This window comes from Oryctolagus cuniculus, chromosome 7 (assembly GCF_051225735.1).
Source record: "Oryctolagus cuniculus isolate XC-2025 breed Fujian yellow rabbit chromosome 7, ASM5122573v1, whole genome shotgun sequence".
Taxonomy (NCBI): domain Eukaryota; kingdom Metazoa; phylum Chordata; class Mammalia; order Lagomorpha; family Leporidae; genus Oryctolagus; species Oryctolagus cuniculus.
In genome coordinates this window covers 140340802-140360723 of record NC_142873.1, presented here as the reverse complement: position 1 = coordinate 140360723, position 19922 = coordinate 140340802, and the positions used below count along the sequence as shown (strand labels likewise).

Sequence of the window (19922 nt, the reverse complement as noted above, 5' to 3'; positions counted from 1 at the left end):
GCTCCTGGGACATTCCTGAGCCTGGCGTGTCCAGAGCTCCAGGAGCCCCTGTGAGAAAACTCTGCTGGGAAGCTGGCTGGTGTAGGGGCCTGGGGAAGGGAGTTTTTAGAGAAGGAAATGCTTGTGGTGAGACAGAATGATGGAGCAACTTCTCGGGGATCTGGGCGGAAAGCCCCTGGCTCCTGGTGCGTTCCCATGGGGGGACGCGGGGCGGGGGACACTGCGGTCCCGCCCAGCCACTCTCTCCTCCAGAGGGCACCTGCTGTTCATCGCACGCTGCAGCCACACAGCTGAAACCTCCCATCAGCTGCTTGCCATCCTGTCCCTGGGCCTCAGAACCTCCCTCTCCCTGGAGCAGGTACCAGGGGCACCCCAAGGCTGGGCCCACCAATCAGGCCTGGGCGGCAGGGGAACAGATGAGGGGGTTGAGTAGCCTGGACGCCAGCTCCTGACGTGCAGGTGACAGAGGAGAGCCTTTTCCCAATTCGAGCGATCTGACTCTGCAGTGATGTGATCTTGAACACAAGACACTGTGGCCCAGCCATGAGTTAGTTTCTTTCTTTCTTTCTTTCTTTCTTTCTTTCTTTCTTTCTTTCTTTCTTTCTTTCTTTCTCTCTCTCTCTTTCTTTCTTTCTTTCTCTTTCTTTCTCTTTCTTTCTCTTTCTTTCTCTTTCTTTCTTTCTTTCTTTCTTTCTTTCTTTCTTTCTTTCTTTCTTTCTTTCTTTCTTTCTTTCTTTCTTTCTTTCTTTCTTTCTTTCTTTCTTTCTTATATTTACTTATTTATTCTAAAGGCAGAGACAGAGAGAGAGAGAGGTCTTCCATCCGTTGGGTCACTTCCCAAATGGCTACAATGGCCGGAGCTGTGCTGATCTGAAGCCAGGAGCCAGGAGCTTCTTCCGGGTCTCCCACACGGGTGCAGGGGCCCAAGGACTTGGGCCATCTTCCACTGCTTTCCCAGGCCATAGCAGAGAGCTGGATCAGACGTGCAGCAGCCTGGACTTGAACCAGCACCCATATGGGATGCCGGCACCGCAGGTGGCACCTTTACCCTCTATGCCGGCCCACAGCCATGCATTTTATAAACTCTGGGCTGTTGGTAGAGAGGCCCTGTGGAGGGCTGAAAAACACACAGGCTGCTTGGAGGGCTCGCTCACTGCTCACGGAGCCGCTAGGAGGAGACCAAGGCTCCTGTGCTCCCACTTCCTCAGCACTGGGTTAGGGCCAATCTTTCCTTCTCTGTGTGAGGGGAGTGCGGGTGAGCTTTGGGGGCTCTGGGCCCATGATTCTGCTGGCCAGCGCCGACCGTGAGCAAGCTGCTCCACCTCTTGGCATTGAGGTTTTCCCATCTGAAAGTGGGTGCCGTACCCTTCCTCGGCGCTGCTGAGCTCACACAGCAGGGATCAGCACAGAAGAATTTTGGACGAGAAGGAAAGTCAACACAGACATGGGCGTGGTGCGGCCTCATCTTCCCCGGCTCCTCGAGGAGTGTGGTGTATCCTGCCCTCCCCTCAAAACCCTCTGCCCCTTCTTTGCTCTCTAACACAGGCCAAGAACCGTCCTCAGACGAATCTTGTACTTTTTACTCCTGAGTTCAAGGTCCCGGCTGTGGTTGTCGTCTCCCCGGCAGACGTGTTCCCCTTGCACTGTTCTCCACGTCGGACACCCTCCGTGTACCAGGGAGCTGACACCCGGCACCTGGATCCGCAGCCCCTCTTCTGTCAGCGCCCGCATTCGAAGGAGCCGTAAGTCACGAAGATCCTGTTCTCTGAGACTCTGTCTTCCGTCTGCCTCCCGTGTGCCCTAGGACCTGGTGGAACAAGCAGGGATGGTTGTGAATGGCCACTCATCTGCTCTAGGTAGGCCCTCTGCTGACCCTGGATCTGCAGGCCTGCTGACTCCCAGGCCGGCTGGGAGGAGGGGGTCACGACCCACGACCTGGACGTGTCTCCTCACTTTCTTCACAGCTTTTGTTTTTAAAGTCCGACTCTTCTATTTCCCAACTGTTGTTTTATTTGTTATTTGAAAGGAAGAGTGATAGAGAGGAAGAGACAAAGAGCTTCTGTCTGCTGGTTCACTCCCTCCCCAAATGCCCACAACAGCTGGAGCTGGGCCAGGCTGGAACCAGGAGCCAAGAACCCCATAGGGTTTCCTACATGGGTGGGCAGGGACCCAAGTACTTGAACCATCATCTGTGGCTCCTTGGGCTGTGTATTAGCAGGAAGCTGGATCGGAAGAAGAGCGGATGGGACTTGAACCAGGCCCAATGTTACGGGACGTGGGTGTCCCACTGGTGGCTTACCCTGCTGTGCCCCTTCCCTTACATCTTCAGCCCCTACACAGTAGCACCTAGTAAGGCCTAGAAACATGGCTGAAGGAGAACGGGGCTGAGTGACTGCAGGAAGCCCTTTCCCTCTCCGAGCCTCTGTTTCGCCACCTGCATAATGGTGTGGACTTGACCTGAGGAAGGGAGGGTTGGAGGCTACTCTAGTTCCAAGAGTCTTAGAAACATTGGTAGGTAGGTGAGGGAGCAGGTGGAGAGGGGAGACAGAGGCACAGCTGCTCAGTTGCCTGCCTGAGGGCCGGAGGTCCTGCTCCTGCCCAGGCCGCCTGCATGGCCCGTTCCTTCAAAAGCTCAGCCCCTTGCTTGCTTCTCTCCTCCCAAGAGGGTGCAAAGCCTTTTGTGAGATGTCACCTCCAACAGGCTGCTTAGCACCTTCCCCAAGCCCTCTGGCTTATCTGGCTGGCCCCTGGCCTACCCTGGCTGGGGACTGGCTGCTGCTGTCCAGCTGGCACAGCCCCAGAGGCCGGGCTGCGGAAGGAGAGCCCTGGGTCTCTGCCCGGTGGCAGCTGCTGCAGACAGACCTGGATTCGATTCCCAGCTCTGCCACTTTGTTAGCTGTGAGGCTGTGAGGGCTGCACCTGACTGGGTCACAGAGATCCCAGATAACTTCAGACACGGACCGGCATGAAGACACTGTGGGTACCCTGGGTCGCAGCTTGCCGATTCACCCTGCCGATCCATCACGGGACTCGCTGGCCTCTGTAATTGCGTGTTGTGTGCTGGTTCTGTTTCCCTGACTAATACAGAGACCTTGGGAAATTTGCTGAGCTTCTATTTTGAAATCTGTAAGAAGTGTAAGCAGTAATTCTTAGCACAAGTGCTATTTCCCTGCTCTGGCATTCCCAGAATTCACCAAGAGCAACTCCGCCTTTTCTTTGTAGCTTTGCAGGGTGATTCCCTGGCTGCCCTGGCCAGCCTTGCGAAGACTCATTTCCCCCATTACCGACTGTACACTCAGCTGATGCCGCTCCTCCCCACCCCCAAGCCTTCGCATGAGCTGTTCCTTCTTCCTCCACCTGTAAACTCTCACGCACCCCTCAGGGGCCTTCCCGGACTCCCCCAGGAGCCGGCTGTGCCTTCACAAGGCTGGGCACCCTCCTTGGCTTCTGCGTTATTCATGCCGCGCTGTGGTTGTGGGGCTGTGTGTCTGCCTCCCCTGTCCCCCGGGCTGGGAGTCCCCTGAAGCCCCCTGACTCACTCATGTCTGTACACCAGGACCACAGAGTGGGGGGCTTCCCCCTTCTCTCTGCTGCTGCAGGGTTTCCCAGCAGAGGGCTTTCAGGCCCACGTCCACGGTCTCAGCGACACAGCAAGGCCAGCAGGCTGAGCCAGGGTTGGGGCTGCCATGTCCCATTCCACCTCCCTGGAGAGGGCTTGTTCAGAAAAGTCAACTCTGGGCAGGGGCAGGGTGGGTTTTTAGCTTCTGTGGCCTCCAACTCAGTCAGAGCTGCGGGTCGTTGGGCCATCGGGCTTGGCAGAGGCTGCAGGGGCAGGGGGCGGGCATAGGAAGGGCTCAGGTCTTGAGTGGGCAGGAAAGGGTCCTTCCCTCCGTGGCCCTGGGCAGCTTCATTTCTCCTCCATCTCTCAGCTCTTATAGAAAGTAGCTCTGAGGGTCAGTGGGATGCTCGAGCCAATGAAGGGATGAGGGAGAGAGACCGAAGAAACTGACAGCAAATCAAGTTGTGTCTCCAGATACACTCGGCCAGTTCAACCTTTTTGACAAGGGGCTTGCTAATACTAGAACCCTTTTGTCTGAATCCAGAGTGTCCCCAAACTCTTCAAGGGTACCCAAAGATCCTCTCCCTAAAGGCCTAGAGGTCCCCCCACTGAGACCTAGAGGACCTCGAACTGGGTCGATACCCGCTTAGGGTCCAAAGATGCTTCCTCCAATTGGAGGGCTTGGTGCTTTTCCACAGCTTACAGTCTCTCTGGTGATGGCACCCACACCCCCTAGACAGCACAGAGGAGAGGCCCACACTGCCTGCCCCGGCTGGGGCTCGGGCTCCGCTCCGTGCAAACACAGCCCCTCAAGGGCAGAGGGAACCACGGGCCGAGTGCCTGCTGTGAGCTCTGGGCTGCCGGCACTGGGAAATCAGCTGTTTGGGACCCCGGGGTACCCACATGCTCAAGACAGGGCTGTCCCCAAGTGGAAGCTTTCTCTGAAGCTCTTCTCTTCTCTCTCCAGGAAGCTGCATCCCAGGAAAGTCCCTCGGATCTCTGTCATTCCCAGATCGGCCTGACCCAAGGCAGAGACGGGAAAGACAGCAGCCACCTTCCTGTTCTCCCCGGGCGATCTCCGAGCCCAGAGAGGAGGGTTCTTGGCCTGGCTCTGACGGTCTGTGTGCACATGGATGAATGGCTAAGACTTCTGTATTTCACTTTACGTTTCGGTTTGCCAAAGAGTGGGGCCAGTGGGCTCTGCCACACAGAGGATTCCGCAGGATCAGAGATATGGATTTTCGTTGCTGTTGACATTTCAATGATGAGAATGAGAACACTGGTGGGAGGGACTGTGCGGTGGGGGGGCTGGAGTTGAGGCAGAGCAGGGAAGTGGCCCTGGGTTCCCCTCACTGAGGACAGAACTCACAGTCATCGTGACTGTGACATTTTCCCCACTGCTGTTTCAGGTAGCGGGAACCCCGCGTCCCCAGGGAAAGCATCACTTTTTGGGGGATACCCTCCCTGTCTGCCCAGGAAGGCCAACTTCCTGTTACAGCCTTCTCCAGCTACCTGAATTTTCCTAAACAGGTAACACCATAGTAACAATTGGTGTGGCCTGGCCGTGTCTCCCCAGCGGAAGTCAGGACTGGCCCTTCCTCAGAGGCCGAGGCGGGGGGGGGGGGGGGAGGCTGGCTCAGAGGCGCTCAGTAGCAGTTTTGCTACCATCTTGTAGGTTCTCTGAGTGCCAGCTGCTCACCAGGCTCCTGGGGGAGCCTAGAAGATAGAAGCCGTGGCCTGCAGGTGTGAGGGGTTGGATGAATGGACTGCTCTGGGAACAGCTTCATCTCAGACTGCAGGAGTGGAATGCCCTGACCAAGACGGTCCAGCATGAACTTTGGCCTCCAGGGGATGGAGGAAGTGGTGTGGGTCAAGCTGGAACTCCAGAAGCTAGGGGCCTTCCCCGTGCTGGGCACTGCCACTCTTTCTTTCTTTCTTCCTTTTTTTTATTTGTTTATTTGAAAGGCAGAGTATCAGAGAGAGAGGGCGAGAGAGAGAGAGAGAGACTGGCCTTCCACTTGCTGGTTCACTGGCTGGAACAGCCAATGCTGAAACAGACCAAAGCCAGCAGCCTAGAACTCCATCCGGGTCTCCCATGTGGGTGGCAAGGGCCCAAGCACTTGGGCCATCACTGCCGCATCCCAGGTGCATTAGCAGGGAGCAGGATCAGAAGCGGAGCAGCCAGGATTCCGACCTGAACATTTGTGGTAGCTTAATCCACTGTCGGAGCACTGGCCCCACGCGCTCCCCCTTGGAGCCTGTAGTGTAGCTCAGGAACCGGTGTTGAAGTCAGCCTCTGCCGCCTCCCGCCTGCCCCTTCGCTTCCATCTCCTGGCGCTCGCACACTCTCCTCCCCACACCTGCCACAGGGAGCTCACGCTTCCCTCGACAGCCTGAGTCTTCCCTGCCTGCCGGCCTCTGCACGGGGCGTGCCCTCTCTCGGAAGGCACATCCCCTTTTCTACCAGGAAAATGCAGGACTCAACTGAGCTGCACATTCTTCCTCCTGGGAAGCCTCCCAGGCCCCTGCTTGGAGCCCTGCGGCCCCTGGACATCCTTCTCTCCACGCAGTGGTGGACTGACCACACTCAGAGGCTGTGCTGCTTTTCCTTTGTTCCCCTCGGCCATAGCCAACCAGAAGCTTCTGGAAGGCGGGGATCCACTCAGTTCCTCTCTGTGGCCCCAGTGTCCAGCAGGGCCTGGCTCCAAGGAGAGATCTTGCATAACCTGGCACCCGGGTTCTGGGCAGGAGACGCTATTCGGTTGTATCTCAGATGATCAGCCTGGCTTAGGCAACGTTTAAGAGGAAGGTCAAGGACAGGGCTGATCTTATTTATTTACCTTCCAGGAAACGGAGGCCCACGAAGAGGTAGGGATCTGCCCAAGGTCCTACAGCACGTCAGTCACCAGGGGTCCTGATGCCTGGTCCCCAGCACATGAAGCCAGGGCCGAGAGGCTGCAGGAGCCCAGGGCCTGCCACTGCTCACTGCAGCCTGGTTCAGTCCCTCTGGCCGGGCTCTCAGCCAACAGCAGCATGAGGCTCAGGCTGCCCCTGCCAAAGGTTGTGCTGTCAGCAGTCTGGGGGAGGTGACCAGGCCACTTCCCTGTGGGCAGCTGAGACCCAGCAAGACTTGGAGCAGAGCCTGCACAAGACCATGGGCTCTGGGGACAGTCTCCAGACAGACAGCGCCCTCCTTGACAACCAGATTAGAACCTGATTAGACTTGAGGTTAACAGTCTGGAGTGCACGGAGCAGAGCCCAGCGTGGGATATGTGCTCAATGAACGGGCATCCGCATAGCACCGTTATTGCTACTGTGATGCAGAGGAAAGCCCACACAGTTCAGTGGCTGAACGCACTGACCCTGCGGGTGTCAATAAGACACATTCAGGCTGCATCACTTACCAAGTTACGCACGCTTTTAAAATATTTTTTAAAAAATATTTATTTTATTTATCTGAAAGGCAGAGTTATAGAGAGAGAGGAGAGAGACAGAGAGATCTACCATCTGCTGGGTCACTCCCCAAATGGCCGCAACAGTCAGAACTGGGTGAGGCCAAAGCCAGGAGCCAGGAGTTCCATCCAGGTGTCCCACATGGGTGCAGGGGCTCGAGTACTTAGACCATCTTTTGCTGCCTTTGTAGGTGCATTGGCAGGGAGCTCGATCAGAAGTGGAGTAGCCAGGGCCGGCATGTGGAATGCCGGCAGTGCAGGCAATGGCTTAACTCGCTATGCCACAGTGCCGGCCCCTGTTTTGTATCTTTAAAAAGAGGGAGCAGGAATTTAGCACAGTGGTTAAGGTGCCAGTGTCCCAAATGAGAGTAGGAGTACCTGGGTTCAATTCCCAGCTCCAGCTCCTAATTCCAGCTTCCTGCTGGTGCAAACCCTGGGAGGCAGTGGTGCTGGCTCAAGTGGGTCCTTGCCACCCATTTGGGTGACCTGGATTGAGTTCCTTACTCCTGACTTTGGCTTGGCCCAGCCCTGGCTGATGTGCACATTTGGGGAGTAAGCCAGTAAACAGGAGCTCTCTCCCTGGGCCTTTCACTGCTTTCAAATAAATATGTTAATTTTTATAAAGGGGTGGGCATTTGACGCATCAGTTAAGACACTGCTTGGGATGCCAGCATCCCACATTGGAATCTCCAGGTTTGCGTCCTGGCTCCCCTTCCCATCCAGCTTCCTGTTAATGTGCAACAGGGGGAGGGGGCTGTTGCTGTGATGGGTAAAGTTGCCACCTGCAGTACCTGCATCCCATACGGGTGCTGGTTCGAGTCCTGGCTGCTCCACTTCGGATCCAGCTCTCTGCTATGGCCTGGGAAAGCGGTATAAGATGGCCCAAGTGCTTGGACCTCTGCGCCCATGGGGGAGACCCGGAGGAAGCTACTGGCTCCTGGCTTTGGATCAGCTCCAGCCATTGTAGTCATCTGGGGATTGAACCAGCGGATGGAAGACCCCCCCACCCCCACTTCTCTGTAACTCTGCCCTTCAAATAAATAAATAAATCTAAAAAGATATGCAATTGGGAGGCAGCAGGGGATGGTCTGAATACTTGGGTACCTGCCACCTACATGGGATATCCTGATTGAGTCCTGGGCTCCTGGCTTCAACCTGGCTCAATCCTGGCTGTTGTGGGCATTTAGGGAGTGAACCAGCAGATGGGAGCTTTCTCTCTCTCTGCTCTTCAAGTAGATAAAAAATAAATATATAAGCATTTTTTAAAGCAGGAGGGGACATGGGGGAAGCTGAGCAAGAATTTGTGGGTGGTGAAAGAGGGAATGGCACCAGCTCCTGCAGGGCACGGAGCGTGGAGAAGCAGAGCACGTGCCAGGCACAAGGCACCTGCGTGCGGCTGGAACAGGAGAGGAGTGGCTGGTGGCCGAGAGAAGGGCTGGGGAGGCGAAAGCAGACCCTAGCCTTATGCTAAGGAGTGTGCACGTGTTCTCGAGCTAAGTACTGAAGCTTTCCAAGCAGGGAAGGGTGATGTGATCGGTTAGTGCTTGTCATGGAATGGAGAGAGGATCAGAGCGGAGCAGCCGGACTCAAACCAGGCACTCAGATCTCAACCAGCAGCTTCGCCCCGCTGCCCGGCAAGGCTCAGCCTAGTAGTCGCCCCTTGTCTGAAGTCTCAATTCCCTGAGGCCAACCAAGCTTGGAAAATATTAAATGGAAAATTCCAGAAACATTCAAGTCATAAGTCTTAAGTAACTTTCATGTGGTACATTGTTATATTGTTCTGTTTTATTATTGAAGTTGTCAATTACTATTTGCTATTAATATCTTACTCTTCCTAATTAATAAGCTAAACTTCTTTGGCATATACATACTGGGGGGAGGGCTCGCTATTATCCGGGGTTTCAGGTATCCCCTGGGGGACTTGGAGCAGTCCCTGCTCAGTTAAAGGGGGGCCGAGTGGAGCCGCTCTCGCTCTCTCTGGGTCCTTGCATCCCAGCATGCATCCCACACTGCAATGAGCTGCTCACATGTGAACTCTGGGCACGATGCTTCCAGGATTGGGCTGTTCCCCATGCTGCTGCTGCTGTTTTTAGATTTTATTAATTTGAAAGGCAGAGTTACAGAGAGAGAGGGAGAGGGGGGCGGAGAGAGAGGTGTTCCATCCACTGGTTCACTCCCTAAATGGCCACAGCAGCCAGGGCTGGGCCAGGCCAAAGCCAGGAACCAGGATCTTCTTTTGGGTGTCAGGGGCCCAAACACTCAGGCCATCTTCCGCTGCTTTCCCAGGCCGTAGCAGAGAGCTGGATTGGAAGTGAAGCAGCCTGGACTTGAAGTGGCGTCCATATGGGATGCTGGTGTCATATGTGGTGGTTTAACCCACTACACCACAGCGCCAGCCCCTCCCCCACGATTCTGATATCCTCTGTGTCTGACTTGACACCAGCAGCCCTGTGGCAGAGACTCGGTGTCTGCAGAAGTAGAGCCCAAACTTCCTCTGCAGAGCCACAGCTCTGCTCAGTCCCCCTGCTGGGCACTGGGAAGTGGTGGGGGAGGCCTAGGAGATGAGACCTCCTGGTGGCTTGGGAGATAGGAGTCTGCCCCTTTACAAATGGAAAAGAGTTGCAGGCCAATCACGTCGCCAGGAGACAAGGTAAGGGTTGCCAGGCGGGTGTGGAGAGGAAGAAGCAGCTGGAACTGACTTCTGAGACCCCCGGGTGGCTCTGTTTTCCCAGGGTGTAAAACGTAAGGAAGAAGAGAAGCAAATAGGCCCCGGGCGGCAGGCTGGGGAGCTTAGACTAGGGTGTCGCGAAGGCCCTCTGCGGTCCCCTGCACTTGGCCTGGTGGGGGTGGTTTCAGGGCAACCTCTTTGTTTCCCCTGGGAGCAGTGTGGGCTTAGGTACAAACGTAGCACGGAGAGGCGGCCCAGATGAGACACAGTTAATTATTTGACACGGCTTATCTGATTCCCGCAACACTTGCGCCCCTGCCTGCTGCCTGGCAGAGACAACTCATCCTCCAGGGTGTGGCCAGGTGTGCCCTAGCCAGGGGCCTTCCCTCAGCTAAGCTTCCCGAGCTAAGCTGCCCACTCACTGCTCTGCGCCTACTGCTCTCCGTGTGTCTGTCAAATTGTACGTCTGTCTCCCCAGCTAGACGGGGAGGTCCCGGGCACGGGCACTGCCCCGTTCATCAAAGACAACTGTGAACTTGTTGAGTCCACGAATGTGGCAGGTATGATCGCGTCTATTTTGCAAAGGGGCAAACACACACACCAGGGTCTGAGGGGTACTTTAAGGCTGCCTTTTAAGGGGCAGCCGCGGGAGCGAGGCCAGGTTGAGGGACGCCATGTGCTGGGCAGGGAAGGCACACGGTTTCAGCTGGCCAAGGGCAGAGCCTGGGACACAAAGGAATTGTGCTTCAGTTCTGAGCCCCGCTGCCCCGCACAGCTGAGGAAGGCAAACACACAGAGAGCAGCCACGGAGTGACGTCCCAGCACAGGGCGTTGTCACACTGGGGGCCATGTTTAATCTTTGACGGTGGCACCATTATTCCCCTCCGTGCAACACAGGAAGCCGAAACTCACAGAAGGGACTTGTCCATCACTTCCCAGTCGAGGAGAAGCAGGCCAGGATCTGAACTCCAGTCAAGGGAAGACCTGGGCCGGCTGCTGTGGTGCAGCGGGGTGTGCCGCTGCTCAGAATGCCCACGTTCCCACGTCAGAGTGCCTGGTCGGAGTCCCAGCTACTCTGCTGCCAGTCCAGCTTCCTGCTTATGTGCCTGGGAGACAGCGGATTATGGCCAAAGTGTTTGGGTTCCTGCCGTCCACATGGAAGACCTGGGTGGAGTTCCTAGCTCTTGGCTCCAGGTGGCCCAGTCCCGGATCTTGTAGCCATTTGGAGAGTGAACCAGCTGATGCATGTGCATCCTCTCACGCTGTCCCTCTGGCTTTCAAGTAAGCAAAGGGAGCAGGGGGTGGGGGATGGGAGATCTGGTGTGGCTTTTGGATAGGCCTAGGGAGCCGCGTCCCAGGACTGTGTCCTCTGCCAGATGGAGGGCCGCGTGGGCCCAGGGCAGCCTGTCATTCCCGTTGCTCTCCTGCTCTTGCCCGGAGCATGTGAACGAGCTCTGACGTGGCTCCAGCCAAGCCCACTCCCATGCCAGCCTGAGGCAGAAACTGGGGAGATACAGTGGCCCCGGGCGTCAGGGAGAGCGAGAGGGAGCCGGCAGCACCCTGACCAAGAGGGACTCTCGCCACCTCCAACCCAAGGTCACGGCAACTTCCATTTCTTTTTGTCTCTCGGCTGTTCTGAAGGGAAGCAGTGTGCACTGGGGTGGGAGAGGAGACCCCGAGGGCCTGCTGGGCCTGCAGGCAGCGCCGCCTCCCAGCCCACAGATCCAGTGAGGGCCCCCTGTGTGCACAGACCAAGCCTTGTGGCTCTGCCCTGTGCTGGAGCTCCACCAAGGGCCCTGAGAGGCAGGCACTGTAACTGCCCATTCCACGGATGAGGCAAATGGAGTTCAGAGAGGCGGCGACTTTGCCCAGGTCACACAGAAGCTGGGGTCTGAGCTCCGTCTGGCTCCAGAGCCAACAGTGTTCTTTTAGCCACATCATTGTGGGAGTCCAGACTTCCGGGTTCTGAACCCAGCTGCTTCCGTGGGTTTCTCCCAACCTCCCTGGGCCTGTTTCTTCCCGTGTGCAGCGAGAGATTCGCTCGGGAAAATCTGAGGGCCCTAGCAGTCTAAGATGTCCTCGTCGCCCAGGGCTCCCCAAGGCAGCCACCAAGGGACCTGCTCTGTCACCCAGCCCTGAAGACAGAACGTTGAAGTTCGGTTCTTGTGAGGAGAAATCCAGTGGGGAGACAGTGCCGTCCTCACGCCCGAGCAGCTTGGCGTTACCCGTGCCGTGGGGAGGCAGGATTTGGACAGCTGGGGTGGAGAGGGAATTCAGGATAGAGAGAAGGAACAAAGGCTGAGAGGGGAGACTGGCCCCTGGCTTCGCGGGCCTCCCTACCTCCGTGATGCTTGGCGGAGGCTGGGCCACGCACACCTCACCACGGCCCACTGCACGCACCAGCATCATGGCTCCAGAGCCAGACAGGGTGGGCGCAAGTCCTGACTGCAGCGTTTGCCGTGTGAGCCCTGGGTTTCGGTTTCTCATCTGTGAAACGAGGCTGAGGATGACAGGGCCTTGCAGGTGGTTAAAGGGTTGAGACGATGCATGGGGAGGGGTCAGCACGAGGTCTGGCGCCTGGGAAAGGCTCAGTGCCTCTCCGAGAGATGTCCTTCCCTCCTCTCCATCTCCCCACTGCCCAGATCCCTCACTTCTCGCGGTTGGCTGTCTCTCCTAAGCTGCTTTTCTGCCTGCTGCAGGCCCTTGGTGCTCCTCCGAACTCCTGCAGCGCTGGGCTCTCAGTGTGCTCACTGAGCCGCATCCTATCAGTCACCTGCCCAGGATCCAGGCTGCTTCCCGCCTCCCCAAAGCCTCAGTTCCCAAACGGAAACCATGTAGTTCCAGGGAAGCTGATTTACCTATGCCCAGCCCCTCTGCTCTGTACGCCCGATTCTAAGAGAGAAGTTGAATGATTTTGTTTGGCTTACCAAGAGATAGATTTCTTCACATATCTATTGGTTGGGCCCATGCTACAGGCCAAGCACTCTGTTGGGTGCTAAGGGTTTAGCAGTGAAAGGTACTATTACGGTCTTACTCTCATCAGGGAGCTTACTGTGAAGAGAATTAGGGGTTGAAATGCCTGCTTTGGGGGCTAGCTCTGGAGTTGTATTTGAACTGCTAAGCTTCAGGGCTGGTGCTGTGGCATAGCAGGCTAAGCTTCCTCCTGCGGTGCCAGCATCCCATGGGGGAGCCAGTTCGAGTCTAGGCTGAGCCACTCCACTTCTGATCCATCTCTCTACTAATAGCCTGGGAAAGCAGTAGAAGATGGCCCAAGTGCTTGGGCCTCTGCATCCACAGGGGAGACCAGGAAGAAGCTCTTGTCTCCTAGCTTCAGTTTGGCCCAGCTCTCACCATTGCAGCTATCTGGGGAGTGAACCAGCAGATGGAAGACCTCTCTGTCTCTCCCTCTGCCTGTAACTCTCACTCTCAAATAAATCAACCTCGAAAAACAAAAAACAAAAAACAAAAAACCAACCTGCTGAGCTCCCATCCTTGTTCCTTTGGACAGCAGAACACTGCCTTTTCCTTGGGAAGCCGTCCAAAGGCCTGGTCAGTTAACCTATGCGTGGCCAATGGAGTCGCTCCAGCGACTCATTCAGCCCCGAGACTACAAGCTTGGAAGGTCCTGTCTTCGCGCTGTGGTAACCGGGTGGGAAACATAAGCCTCGTGTGTCTGTGAGCTGAACAAGAATGCTAATGTGAGCTAATCTCAGCGTTGGTAGCAATACACTTCTCTGACATGACCATTCATTTAACCAGGCATTGTCAGTCTCTCTCTCCTCTGTTGATGAGGAAAGAGAGATGAAAGAGACTAAACTGCATTAGCAAATCTTTTTCAGTTAGAGACTCACGGTCCTTCCTTTTGAGCTCAGTCTACAGAGGAAGACAAATGAGTAAGTACAGGCACTCTAGGAGTGATCAGAGGGTACCTAGTGACCCTGGAGGCGTCAGCTTTGCTGCTTTTAAGTTATGCAGCACAGGGAGCAGGTGTTTGGCCTAGAGGTTCAGACGTTTGTGTCCCAGATTGGAGTGCCTGGGTCTGATTCCTGGCTATGGCTCTTGACTCAAGCTTCCTGTTAACGCAAGACCCTGGGTGGGGGGGCATGGTGATGGCCCAAGAACCTGGGCTCCTGCCGGTCACGTGGAAGACCGAGTCCCAGGCAGCCATTGCAGGTATTTATGGAGTAAACCAGAAGATCGAGAGCTCTGCCTTTCAAAAATTTTAAAAATGAAGTGACACATGGAACATGGAAAAACTGGATGACACATTATTTTAAATAAAAATCTCCATGATCCCCACCACTCATGATCATAGTTAAGATTTTCATCATAACCTTCTGATACTTTTCTAGGCGTAAACACTTTTTAAAAGCTCACTGTAAAACATGCATAAATGGCTCAATCTTGGAATAAGAAAAAAGGACATTAGTGGCAAAACTGGTGAAAGCCAAACAGAGGGGTTGGGTGCTATGGCAGAGCAGGTTAGGCTGCAGCCTGCAGTGCCAGCATCCCATACGGGCGCCAGTTCGAGACCTGGCTGCTTCACTTCCTATCCTCTCTCTGCTAAGGCCTGGGAAAGCAGTAGAAGGTGGCCCAGGTCCTTGGGCTCCAGCACCCACATGGGAGATCTGGAAGCTCCTGGCTTTGGATCAGCACAGTTCTGGCTGTTATGGCCATCTGGAGAGTGAACCAGTGGAAGGAAGACCTCTCTCTCTCTCCCTCTCTCTGCCTCTGTAACTCTGCCTTTCAAATAAATAAATAAATCTTAAAAAAAAAAAAAAAAAGCCAGAGAGTCTACTACGTACCGATGTTAAATCTTTTAGATTTTGGCCGGCACCATGGCTCACTAGGCTAATCCTCCACCTGCGGTGCCGGCACCCCAGGTTCTAGTCCCGGTTGGGATGCTGGATTCTGTCCCGGTTGCCCCTCTTCCAGTCCAGCTCTCTGCTGTGGCCCGGGAGTGCAGTGGAGGATGGCCCAAGTGCTTGGGCCCTGCACCCCATGGGAGACCAGGAGAAGCACCTGGCTCCTGGCTTTGGATCGGCGTGGTGTGCCGGCCTCAGTGCGCCAGCTGCAGCGGCCATTGTGGGGTGAACCAACGGCAAAGGAAGACCTTTCTCTCTGTCTCTCTCTCACTGTCTGCTCTGCCTGTCAAAAAAAAAAAAATCTTTTATATTTTGACAAATGTTTCGTGCTTACATAAGATGTTAACGTCAGGGGATTCTAGGGTAAGTGTACACAGAACTCTCTGTACTATCTCTGGAACTTTTCTGTAAACTTAGAATTATCCCAACGTAAGTTCACTTTTAAATATGGACCCATTTGCTATTGTTTTATAACCTGTTTATTCACCCAATAATTTATTAGGTAGTTTTTGTCTTGAAATGATTTCATGATAGTGTACTACTCCACCCTATACATGAATCATAGTCTCCCCTCATGTTGGAAATTTAGGTTGTTTCCAATTCTTAACATGGTACAAAAAAAATGCTCTCTGTGCACCCTTAGTCATTTCCTTAGGATGCGTGAACAAGCTGGAATTGCTGAACCAGAGCTGCTAGCGAGGGATCGCTGAGCCCTGCAGTGTCACCATGCCAGGCACCTGACAGACACGGACTCACCCCGCCCACACGCCAGGAGCATTTAAAGGTTTTCAAAATGTGAGCCAACAAATTCTGCGGCTTTCTGTGTCGGGTGCAAGCACAGCACACAGATCTCATCAGGCTGTCCCGGGCTTCCGTTCTGACCGCAGTGGGGCGGTTCCCGCAGGCGGCCATCGCAGTGGGTCTGTGGAACCTGCGCAGGCACTGCTGGCCTAGGTGTGGTTTCAATACCAGCTCCAGTTGCCTCCTCTCCAACTGCAGAATGTTCCTCATTGAGCTTTGGGCTTGGTGGCTGCCAGGAACCCCTAGAGTCTTGGAAAATCTCCATCTGGCTGGAAAAGTGTTTTTCAAAGTACCAGGGACAATGGTACTTTCTTGACAATGAAAACCATCAAGGCCCTAGAAGACCAGGATTTGTACACACAGAACAGATGGCCCACTTTAGGCTGGGCCCTTGTCCTCCCTCCTGGCTGGCACACCTGTGTTTTGACCATGAATCAGGCGACCTTTGCTGTGGGTGGGGGCGGGGGAGGGCTCTGTCCGTCCTGTTCCCAGCATGTGCCTGGTGCATGGGTTCTGGGAATGACAGATAACCTGTGGTTGGTCTGGGCACTGACAGTGGTTCACTGAATGCCTTGGGAGCGACTTCCCCCCTCTAAGCCACAACGAGCTCATGTCTAAAATGAGGATCATGGGGCCGGCACTGTGGCGTAGTGGGTAAGGCCGCTGTCTGCAGCGCTGGCATTCCATATGGAGACCATTTTGAGTCCTGCTGCTCCACTTCCGATCCAGCTCTCTGCTATGGCCTGGGGAAGCAGTGGAAGATGGCCCAAGTCCTTGGGCCCCTGCACCCATGTGGGAGACCTGGAAGAAGCTGCTGGCTTTGGATTGGCACAACTCTGGCCGTTGCGGCCATCTGAGGAGTGAACCAATGGATGGAAGACCACTCTCTCTGTCTCTCTTCTCTGTGTAACCCTTTCAAATAAATAAATAAATCTAGAAATAAAAGAGGATCCACAGCACCCATCTAGAAGGTTGGTGAAATTCACATACATAGAAAAACAGCCACCCAGTCAATGATTCTATCTCCTTTTCCCATGCTCTTCAGGTATTTCGGAACAACGATCTCCACCTATTTCCGTGCTGTGCCCTACCATTCCTCCAGCCCCAGGGACCCTGGCCCAAACCAGAATGGGCTGCTTTTCGCTGGGGTCTTTCCTTGGCTGCCAAATGTCCGCCCCCTCCACCCCAGGTGCTGAGTCTACTCAGGCTGTCAGGCAATGTGCTCCTCACAGCCACAAGGCCCCGAGCCCCAGGGGTCTCTGTGCCTTCTGCTGGCTTCCACTCCTTCCTGAAACCCACTCACACCCCTCCCGGCTTGGAGCCATCCAGACCCCACCTCCCTCCTTTACTACCTGCCTCTCCCCCCAGGTAGGCTCATTTAAAACACACACACACACACACACACACAACAATACTATACATACACACACAGCACAGCAATACTACACATACACACACAGAACAAGCTTACTATACACACACAGCAATACTACACATACACACACAGCAAGCTTACTATACACACACAGCAATACTACACATACACACACACAACAAGCTTACTATACACACACACAGCAATACTACACATACACACACACAGCAAGCTTACTATACACACACACAGCAATACTACACATACACACACAGAACAAGCTTACTATACACACACAGCAATACTACACATACACACACAGCAAGCTTACTATACACACACAGCAATACTACACATACACACACACAGCAATACTATACATACACACACAGCAAGCTTACTATACACACACAGCAATACTACACACACACAGCAATACTACACACACACGCAGCACAGCAATACTACACAGACAGCAATACTACATACAAACGCACACACACAGCACAGCAATACTACACACACACAGAGCACAGCAATATTACACACACAGCATAGCAATATTACACATACACAACAATACACACACAGAGCAATACTACACACACACAGCACGATACTACACACACACACAGCACAGCAATACTACACATACACACACACAGCAATACTACACACACACGCAGCACACTACGCACACAGCACAGCAATACTACACAGACAGCAATACTACATACAAACGCACACACACACAGAGCAATACTACACACACACAGAGCACAGCAATATTACACACACAGCACAACAATACACACACCCACAGCAATACTACACACACACACACACACACAGAGCACAGCAACACTAAACAAAAACAACAGATTGGGATGGGCTAAGAATTTTATTAAGAAACCCTGGCAGAGGTGGCCACTGAACCCAAGGCTTTGTTTCCTTCGTTCGCCAGGGCAAAAAGGACAGCACAGGAGAAAATCAAGTGTTCTTACCCATCAGGAGAAAGCAGATCAGCTAAACAGGAAACCCATCTCCTAGCTCTAAGCTCGGAGGAATTTGTCCTAAAAGTCTGGATCTAAGGGACAGCATACAGTAATTCTCCCCATAGCAACTCTACCCTAAATGTGCAGATCTGTTTGGGTTATCTGCCAGGATCACAGATGCCTTGTCTTTTCCCTGTCTGCTCTCTGCTGGAGACATCTCACTGGGGACCAGCCTGGGGAAGGGCCCTGCGGGAACAGAGCATCGCATCGCCTCGTCACCCTGCCGGAGACTGGGAGCGCTGAGCTGCCGCACTCCCCAGGGATCAGGAAGCCGGCGCTCCCTCTGGAGTTATGAATAATGCAACGCCATCCGCCACACGGAGCCGCGGCCTGAGAGGACTGTGGAGCCAGTGTACACACCCACCTTGCTGCCACCCTTCCCAGAACCAGGCGGGGCGGAGCGGGAGGAGCTCGTCCCCCAGCCCTTCTGCAGTGAGGGTGGTGTCACAAGCTTTCCAAACCCAGCTCATCAGAGCCTTGGCTCCACCAGTAAGGAAGCAGCAGAGGACAGAACAGAACAAACTTTCACCCAGGGCTGCGCTCCCCCCAGGTCCTTCACCGAGACACAGCAAACCTGCTTGAATTCCTCCTTTCTTTAGACGCACGGCTTGTAGCCTTTTCTGTATCACGAGAACCTTTCCCCTCCCCCAGCAACTGGCCCAGAGGTCACAGGCTGGGGTGCAGAGCCGCAGACCCGGGCTCCCACTCTGGTTCTGCCCTTGCCAGATGTACGAACCTCGAAGTCCAGAGATAAAGCAAGGAGACAGTACTCCCCTCCACAGGGTTCTAAGAGTGACACAGCCTATGCAGAGCCAAACTGTTACCATGACAATGCAGCAACACAACTCTCCGTGCAGAGAGAAGCCGAGGGTTAAGGATCCTGAGGTTGGAGGCCAGCGCACGGCGCAGTGGGTTCAAGCCCTGGCATCCCATATGGGTGCTGGTTCGAGTCCTGGCTGCTCTACTTCCAATCTAGCTCCCTGCTGATGAGCCTGGGAAAGCAGTAGAAGATGGCCCAAATCCTTGGGCCCCTGCACCCATGTGGGAGGCCTGGAAGAAGCTCCTGGCTTTGGACTGGCTTGGCTCTGGCTATTCTGGCCATTTGGGGAGTGAACCAGTGGATGGAAGACCTCTCTCTGTCTCTACCTCTCTCCCTTTCAAATAAATAAATAAATAAATCTTAAAAAAAAAAAAATAAAAGAATCCTTAGGTTGGTTCCTGACAGGAGGACAACAGCTCTCACCAACGCCGAGCTTCTCTCGGCCAGCGTTTGCCGAGGGCCTCGTCTGAGCACAGGAGCGCCCGGCCGCCAGCACACCTGAGGCAGGGATTGTGCCCGTTCTCCGGACACGCGGAGCAGCGGCTGCTGACGCCTCTCTTCTGCGGCACCCGCGGAGGCTGCTCCTCCTACCAGTCACTCTGCACACACCAGGTCCGGAGACACAGAGCTGGGCGCTCCAGGCTGGCAGAGCGAGTGTTTCCGGGAAGGGCTCCTACTCAGAGGCGCCTCCTGCCTGCAGATTTGCCCATCACTAGACCACTTCAGCAGCAAGGTCAAGGGGACAGACGGTACCAGGGACTGAACCCGAGTCCCTGCCCTGCCGCAGGAATCTTCCTTCACCTCTCCCGTAAAACAGGAGGCGGCTACAAGTGCATGGCGCTCCGTGAGGTTCCGTGGGGCCGAGGGTGTGAAGCCTTTGAGCAGAATCTGGCGTCAGTCTCCCCGGAGTGGCGGCGAAGTCTTACCCCAGCAGATGAGAAAACTCAAGGCCCAGTGAAGCAGATGGGTAACAGCTCACCAAGTCTTCTGGTGTAGTCAACTATCCCACGCCGCTTCCCAGGCTGGTCGGACTAAACTCCCGGTTGGATGTACGATGATCAAGGAAGGGGAGATAGTTTTCATGGGGCCTTTAGCTCAGGGCAAGAAAAGACCAGAGCACATGAGTCCCCTGGACACCAGAGCATGCCTCTGCAGAGGTGAAGTGCACCACGGGCGGGAGAGGAGCTGGCTCAGGGGACAGCACTCTGCTTCTCTCCCAGCAGTAAGAGGCCCGAACAAAACAGCGCTTCCGGCCCAGCTCCCTCTGCTTCTGGGAACAGCAGTCACTTCTCAGAAGCCTCCCTGGCAAAGGCAGTCCTTCCAAGAG

At 54.7% G+C, this 19922-nt stretch overlaps 2 long non-coding RNA genes across 3 annotated transcripts; both read left to right on the top strand.

The window, feature by feature from the left end:
• The first annotated feature begins 40 nt into the window (after window positions 1-40).
• LOC103352120 (uncharacterized) lies at window positions 41-4833 on the top strand. Of its 2 annotated transcripts, none has more exons than XR_016211128.1 (3): window positions 41-358; window positions 1546-1742; window positions 4527-4833. It is a non-coding gene; the product is annotated as an uncharacterized LOC103352120 (long non-coding RNA). The 2 variants fall into 2 exon arrangements; XR_016211127.1 differs by having other exon boundaries at window positions 1546-1856.
• Window positions 4834-4872: 39 nt separating this feature from the next.
• Window positions 4873-16308, top strand: LOC149125760 (uncharacterized). Its single transcript, XR_016211126.1, has 2 exons — window positions 4873-5089; window positions 5235-16308. It is a non-coding gene; the product is annotated as an uncharacterized LOC149125760 (long non-coding RNA).
• The last annotated feature ends 3614 nt before the right edge of the window (window positions 16309-19922 follow it).